At 43.0% G+C, this 8,460-nt stretch overlaps 1 long non-coding RNA gene across 1 annotated transcript; it reads left to right on the top strand.

Moving 5' to 3' along the window:
* Window positions 1-587: 587 nt before the first annotated feature.
* LOC128801471 (uncharacterized) lies at window positions 588-3,857 on the top strand. Its single transcript, XR_008435192.1, has 2 exons — window positions 588-1,380; window positions 3,542-3,857. It is a non-coding gene; the product is annotated as an uncharacterized LOC128801471 (long non-coding RNA).
* Window positions 3,858-8,460: the final 4,603 nt, after the last annotated feature.

The raw sequence follows: 8,460 nt of genomic DNA on the forward strand, positions 1-8,460 counted from the left end.
AAAAATGTGAGATCTTGTGACCAAGCCCTCTTTTGCTTCCATCTTGGAGCCATCTGGGCAGAGCCAAAGCCATGGTGGCTCTGGTACTGCCAGGGTGTGGCCTTTGAAGGCCCTTCAATAAATTTCCTTTTATTCCCCTTAACTCTGTCTAGCCTCTGTTCCAGCTGTTTAAGGTAGCAGTTCTGGCACCCCAGATGGGACCGTGACGCATCTGGAAAACCCTTGGACCCTGCATTCTGGGGGAGATCCAGCTGAGGTTCAGAGGGATCAGAGCCAAGAACCCTTGGAACAGAGGCACTTGAGTGACCAAATAAAGGGATATTCTGTTTAGCATCTGGGTTAGGTGCTAAGAGGTATTGGCAAATTGCAATTTTGTTCGGGGAACACTAGGGTTCTGGGTGGAACTGTTTTGCTCATTAGGCTGGGGCAAGAAGGGATGCCCTCTGAAAAGCAGAAGTTTAAATTGTAGTAAGGTTGGCCTGAAGCCAAAGGGTGATGCAGCTGAGTAGCTTCTCTGCTGTGGTTCTGAAGGTTTTGAGTTCTAATCTCGATTAGGATTTGTATGTTTTATGCCTCTTTGCTTTTTATTTTTGGGCATCAGAATGGCCTGTGTATCTTCTTGTGAATATGATAACAGTAGTATTCCAAGAGATAGCCCTGGGGTTAATATTGAAGAACTGGGCAAATTTAACCAGAGAAGAGTCTGTGCTTTTAAAATCTGAATTTATTAGACTCTCAGAGAAAATGTGGCCAACATATTAACTAGATAATGGAGAAATATGGCCTAAATTCGTAAGTTTAGACCGAAAATTAGTATCAAGCTTAATATCCTGCATACACATGGCCTGATATTGTGAAGAGTTGCAGTATGCCTGGCTTTTTATGGTGGTAGCATGTGAGCAAAGCCTAGACGACAAGAACATATATTGGTCTTAAAAGGTAAAAAGAAAGAGCTGACCTTCAGTAGCGAATATAAAAACTCAGAAGAGACAGAGATAGACCTGATTACACCAACCACGACGGCGGAGGGGGCCCAGGATGGCGACACACAGCCCGTCCCCGCCACCACCTCCATCACGGCCGCGAAGGCGGGCCGGGGGAGCTGCGGCTCGGGCGGGGCCCCGGTCAGTAAAGGAGGAGAAAGGCAGGTCTTGCGATGGACACCGCCCCTGCCACCGCCTTCTTCACCGCCCCGAGAGGAGGGGCGGGGGAGCAGAGCCTGTTACAAAGAGGGCGGAAAGGGAACATCCCAGAGGGGGGGTGGTGTCTCCTCTGTTCTCAAGCCTGTGAGTTACCATAGCGACCTCGAAGGCCTGGGAGCTGCCTCAGGAGATGACATCATCAAAGATGGTAAACACACAGCCCAAGAGCTGCGTCAGAGTAGGTCCCCTATGAAGGAAATCCCATTTTTGGTTCTTTTACCTTTAATTTTGTTCTAGGAGAAGAGAGAACACAGTCAACAGAAAATAATTTCTGCTGTCAAAATCCCCTAAAGGGAGCCTAAACCCAACCCGACCACTGAGTGGTTGCCATCACTGCTAAAATCAACCAGAATCAGCTTGGGCTGACATAACCCAGACAAGTGCTGAGACCCCGGCCTGTCAAGCTGATGCAAATTCTTCAGGCTTTCATTTGTATTAGCAGAAATGGTCTTTACTTGATGGCAGATGAAGCCCTGATTCTTAGAGAGGACATTGCTGTAGGCAAGGCAGCTTGTATTTGTCTTTGCAAGTGTACCAGAACATTACTTGTTATCTCTTTGTCTGGCATTAAAAGCTGTCACAAGCAGAACGCTTATGCAAATTAATCATGTCACTATGAAGGCAGCATTTTCCTATATGAACCATGGTCCTAAAATGGTATAAAGATGGAATTTTTGACACCAAATGTATGCCAACTTTTCCACCGATTACAATAACAGCATCATTCCACAGCATTTAGATTTTTCCAAGCTACTGTTCATGATGATGGTCGTTTTTTTTTATATCCTACTTATATTTTCCTTTGAAACAAAACATCTTCTGGACCAGTCAGGAAGTATGAAACAAAAGGACTGTTTTATTCCTTTGGTTTTGTAACTTACTTTCTGTGTGACTGTGTATTCTTCAGCATGTAAGAGTTACTTTTATGAAGTATTTTGTGAGGTCCTAATGGTGTAATACTTTTGTATAACATTGTATGTATTCCGTTACTGTTTTTTTTTCCTCAGGGATTTTGTATATTCTGAAAGATCAGGTTTTTGGCATGTTGTCAGAGGAAGCTTAATATGGACTTAAAAGTACTATACTAACTATATAGAATTATACATTACTGGAAAAATTTTAGAGAAAAAAATGATTTATATACAGGTGTCTTCATCTTGAGACATAAGAAAGAAATTTTTTACAGTCAGAACAATCAATCAGTGGAAAAACCTCCTCAAGCTTGCAGAGGACCCCCCCATCACTGGTCCAAGGTGCAACTGGACACAGTGCTAGATAATGTCATCATGGCTCCCTTTCCCACCAAAAATTGGACCGGGTGAACTTCGGAGGCCCCTTCCAACCTGAGCTCTTCTATGGTTCTGTGTTTATTGCATAACTGGACTGCAGGGGAAAAAAAAAATGTTTTCTAATATTTCCATTACCAGTAAATACTGGCAGTGTTTTAACCTAATTTTTACTGTGATTTGAGTCCCGTTTTGATTTTGCTCTTTAAGTCCAATACATTACAAGAATGGACAAAATACATGTGCCGAAGTTTCAGTACCTTGGCCTTTCCTGTAATAGTTGAACTAGCTCTTGAGAGACATCTGAGTCTTGGGCTAAGAAATCTCCAAATACTTCCATTTTACTGAACTTCTGAGGTAAAATAAATGGAAAAAAAAAAAAAAAAAAAAAAAAAAAAAGCTTTATTTCCAGAAAGAAGTGCAGTGGGGGATAAGCCATACTTTTTCACAGCCAGTCAGTGATCTGCATGCTCTAAAATGTACAAGTCACATTTTAGGACATAGGTGATTCAGATACTGGGCAATGTCTGGAAAATTTTTACCACCACTCTTCTCAGGGTATTTAATGTCTTTTCAATGGACATCAAGAGTAGCAAAAGCACCACGAACTTCAGTCAGCTCTGCTAAATTTTCACTTTTGTGTTTCTCTTGTATGGAGACACCACGCTCCAATAACAAGAAAGCCTAAAGCAAATAGCTACAAACCCAAACAGAGGGAAATCCCTTACTGCAATATGGGCTATATTCCATAACTGTAAGAACACCATGACCTCCAGATTCACATAAAATTTGTGTCATATTCTCCAGAAATTTCTGGGGATTTTAGATAATATTATCTGCAGCATGTAATTCAGAGTTGGTTGCCTGCTTGTGCTCTAATGAAAAATATAATGAAACCATTTTGTAAGCCTGTAGGAGTTAAAAGAGCTAAAAGGAGTTAAAAGAAATTTTTCTGAGACCTTTGAATAAGTAGTCTTCAGATGCTAAGCTAAAAGATCCCTGCTATTTTTGAAGGTAATCAGAGTATATCACAGCTATATTGTCTTCCTCTAGTGTTGAGGGATTTCTGCAGGAAAACGGATATACGGACAATCCAGTCTTCATTGAGACTGAATAGAAGGTCACAATGCCCTTGAAGGACACGAAAGAGGAAGAACACACTCAGCAGCAGATGGTTCAGGATGTAAAGGCAGACAAGAAAACCGCAGTGAGACACATGAAGAAGAAAAACTAACTAAATTAACTGAAAGCTTAAAATGCATGCACAGAAGGATTTATCCAATCATGTATTAGTTTGAGGCACGTGAACAAAGGAACACAGTATAAATACAGCTTACTTTCTGCAATAAATCGGCTTCACTTGATCACACTGATCATGGCATGATGTCCCATTTCTGATCCTCCACACTGTAGTGGTATGACAGTAACTGTGTAAAACAGATGTGCCTTTTTTCAGACAAAGATATTTTTTGACAAACTAGAATGGTCACATAAGCAATTTTTTCAGCACTTCCTATGTGAGTGAGAGGGTTGGGTGTAGTGCTTGGTAAAAGAAGAGTAAATCCTGTCAGCATCTCCATAACAAGACAAAAGTTTAGATACAGACCAAATAAACAGTCCTACAGCTGGAGGAAACATCCCGCACAGATGCTCAGTTGTACAGGAATGGCCATGTCAGCCATGCTGTACCCCTGGGGTAGAGGGGATCACGTTGGCTCCATTGGAAGGTCCTGGAGGATGGGTGGCAGAACGTGTCCTTTTTGTAGTATCTGTCATGGGTTGGTTTTGAGAGCCTGAATCACAAAAGGGGACAAGAGAAATTTGTAAAACCTGTTTGCACTTCTGAACCCATGGTGGTGCCCACTGTAGTCATTAAAAACAAATACCTCCTGCTTAAAACTTGACACGTACTCATTACAAAAACAAACACAGAAAATCCTGCCAATCTTTCCTGGTGTGCTGCCAGAAGTATGCTAATGCTAAGATCTGGATTGGAACGTATTTGAATAAGTTGTCCTAGTAAACCTGCACAGATTCTTTATTTATTTCTTGATATATAAACATCTCCTGACCTTTGGTCATCTCTTCCTAGGAGCAATCATCTTCCTTTTTGTCACCAAGACCGTCACCTCTGTTTCTCATGAAGTAAAGTTCAATGCCACTCTCTCTTGCTAAAATCCTGTCCAGTCCTTGGTGTTGTAGATGGCATGTTCTTTACTGGTTAAAACTTGGTTGTCATGCTCCAAAATACCTGATAACCCTCTGCTACTGTTATTTTCACAATTGGCTTCATACAGTCTTAGTGATCTCAGGGAGGTCACATATTACACCATTGTGAGAAACTGAACTGTTAAGGGATAATGACTCAAAACATCCCCCCATTTGCAGAGAAGCCAGGGTGCTTTGCTGAAATGGAAGAGGCGAGCTTTTGGGTGTGTAATGGCTGATCTCTGATCTGATAAGACAGAGGGTGAATGACGGGCTATGAGTGAGTTAGGAGACAATCCTTGGAGACTGGATGATGCCTCTTGTCACGCTATATTGTCCTCCCTTGCACAAACCACTGGGTTATAGGGCTCCTTCTCCTCCTTGGATTTTCCACGGGATTCTTCCCCACCATTACTTTGGGACTTCTGCCCCCACCCAATGGATCTGGTCTGCAACCACCGATTCAAACAAGACTGTGCAGCAACCAAGTCTTGTCCCTGGGCCTACAAGTCCTGAGATCTTTACCCTCTCGTCCTTTCTCTCTCCTTATTTCTTTCTTTTCCCTTGTGCATGTCCATGGGTGATGTTGTTGCACATTCATATTGCAATGTTTCCATGTTGTTATATAACTGTAAATAATAATAACAACCAAAATTGCTACATACCTGTTTTTCTTTGCAACCAAATTGTACTATAATAAACCCTACATATGTATATTTATAAACACCAATAATTTTGTGTTTTCACTCCAATCCACCCCAAGGGATCTATTAACAAGAACTTGGTTTACCCTTGCCTTCTGCAGCCATTGTAACAATCACACATGGGTGTCTGCACCCCATTAGAACATACAGGGATGGAAGCAACAAGGACATGAGTTTGAGTTATTGACCCAAAATTACCTAACAAGAACTGGGGAAAATTATGTATCTAATTCAAAACAAAACTGTACAAACACACCTTTGCTTTATTATTATTTCAAGTTTCTTCCAGGAGGACTCATCTCTGACCACAAGCCTCATGCTTCTGTTTCTTCTGCTGCTGCCAGCTGTTGCTTGCCCATTCTCCAGATTCCTTCAGGTGGCAGTACTGGGAAGAAGATTTGCCAGTCCCAGCCCTACCAATGAGCCTCAAGAAATGGCTTTCCTTAAACTTTCATCATCCCCTCTCATCTCCCCTTTTCTCTTTCTTCTTTTGCCCCCACTCCTCCTTGCTCAGCTCTTTTGCCTTCAAAACAAACAGGTTGAGGTGACAGGTACAGAAGGAGCATGTTTCTTTGCCCTGGTCACACTGCTCTCCTTGCCCATTCTTTGTCCCTTGCTTGGCTCTGTAAGATTACTTGAACTGCTCCCACAGGAGTGACTACACTTCCTATAAGCAGTCTTGAACTGGCTAGGTAATTCCAAATTGTTTAGCAGCCAGAAATAAAAATAGGAAAGGAAGGTAACTTTTTTTGTGATACTAAGTGACTTTTATGCTTGTGCAGTTTTAATGCTACTATCAATAGCTGGGTTAAAGCCTAGCTAAGAGACATTGCTAGAGCAGTCTTGCCATGCACAACAGATTATATTGCTTTCCTAACAGGATACACAGTGCTTGCTGTCACAGGACTCCAGTCCCCACTCAGGACATACTGTACTACAACTGTTTTAAGTGTGTAAAGAATCACACTGGAGAATGGCTATGTTGGTAGCAGACATAAGAGGAACAAAAAGAGGAAAGAGGACCAGAGACTGTGTGTGCATCACTGAAAACTGTACAATCATACAGACTTCTTCATGGGAGACAAGTAGTCTTCAGATGGTTTACGAGTGCACTGGCTACATGATGCTGGGACAGGCGTGGTTAAGCAGTCAGGCTTTAAGGAAAAGGAGTAACAGAAAAGGATAATATGGAAGAAGCATTAGACAGGAGAGATGTAAAGGAATTTTTCAGCATTAGGGCAACTAGCAGCAAGATAACAAATTAGGCATGTATTTGCCGTTGGTTGTACTGTCCTTTAATTATTATGTGCTTAATTAAAAGTTCTTTTAAAGCTCTTATTCTGAAGCACCTGATTTCTCTGACCTGTTTCTTGACTCAGAAATAAAGCAGGGCAAACAGAAGTCAGTCACCAGTATTACTACATCAGTTGGAGATAGGCTTTTAAAGTCAATTAAACATCCTGAAATAATCACGCTGATGGAAGCTGCAGCTTTTCACAAAACCACACCTACATCACAAACTTTTGCCCTCATAGCTGTAATAGCTGGAGTTATTGTTTATGGCCAGCATATTTTTGTTGCTTAGCTGTCTCGTGTGGGGCAGTTATACCAGGAAATGAATGGTTTTCTGTGTATGGTATCAGGGAGCAGCAGGGGCCAATTCCCTTCCCAAGGGCTGGGACACACGGAGAGCCCCAGGAGACAGGCCAAGCAGAGGCTTCCCCTGCCAGGGTTCATTCTGCTGCCTTCAGTGAGGGAGCCGGCAGGATGGGAGGAAGCCAGACACAGCCCTTAGCTCAGGGCATTGGGTAGCCCTGTGGGGATGGGGATGGGGATGGGCTGAGGCCAGTCTGGGATGTGTGCTTGCTGGTATGGGTCAGAAACAAGCTTGGTGAGGGGAACTAGAGTCAGATTCAGCCCTGTGATTGACAGGCCCATGTGTTACCTAACCTCTGAAAACGAGAATAGCACCAATTTTAGTACTAACTGTGTTAAAGAGAGCATCATTTTTTTAAGGGCCTGGAAGGCATGGGGGATCACTCCTCCTAACATCCCCCCGATAGTTACAAGCGAGTTGCTGATATACAGTCACTACATGCATATTATGATTTGCCTATTACCATAAAAACTCTCCCCATGTCCCCCAGGTTCCCAAAGTTAGTCCTGGTTTTGGCTGTAGCTGTATTCCTCAGCCAGATGTCCCCTCTTTATCTTCTAACATCCTTGCATGGGGAATAATTTCTGCATGCCTTGCTTCTCTGCTAAAGGCCTGCAGACACAGCGTCTTCTCTGCTAAAAGTTCACAGTCACAGTGTCTTTCTACTAAAAGCTCACAGTTACAATAGGAATTGAATTAACCTTTTTGGAATCACAGGGGCTGAAGGGTGCCCCAGGTGAGATTGGTCAGGGCTCTTAAGGATGGTGGATGTCCCCAGGCCCTGATGTATGGTGTAGTTTGTCCTCAGGGGAGAGGGAGTGATGTTTGTTCCCCATTTCCAGTTGTGCTGGTGTCAGGCACATGTTGCCACTGCAACAGATGCACTGCCTTCAGGGCTGAGTCTGCCTCGCAGCAGGTGCAGGTCTGTGGTAAGATGCAGCAATATCTGACACAGGCTTGGCATTGTACTCTCAGGAGCCAGGAGATGCTGACTGCACAGGAGAGCGAGAGCTGTTGGTGGAGTAGCTCTTTCAAGCTCAACATGACCCAAGACCTGTGACATGCACTGCAATTCACTTTCCTGGATGTGTTAGGAAGGCTGTTCTTCCCCTCAAAGTGAGATTTTCCCATCGTTGAAAAAGAAGCAGAGATAAAAAGAAGGACTGCTAGCACCAAGACTCATCCCTTCCATGCAATGGATGTACCTGCATCATGAGCTCTGATGTGCAGGTACATGTGTTGAGTGACACGGAATTTGACAGATCTATTACTGAATCTGCCTTGCAGAAGAAATGTTCTCCCTTTGAAATGTATCCACACAGACACTTCTATAGCCACAACAGAAGCGATTTAGGAGCTATGTATAAATGGCTTTATACATCATTTTCTGCTGCCTTACTGGG

The sequence above is a fragment of the Vidua chalybeata genome, chromosome 1, assembly GCF_026979565.1.
Source record: "Vidua chalybeata isolate OUT-0048 chromosome 1, bVidCha1 merged haplotype, whole genome shotgun sequence".
In the NCBI taxonomy this organism is placed as follows: domain Eukaryota; kingdom Metazoa; phylum Chordata; class Aves; order Passeriformes; family Viduidae; genus Vidua; species Vidua chalybeata.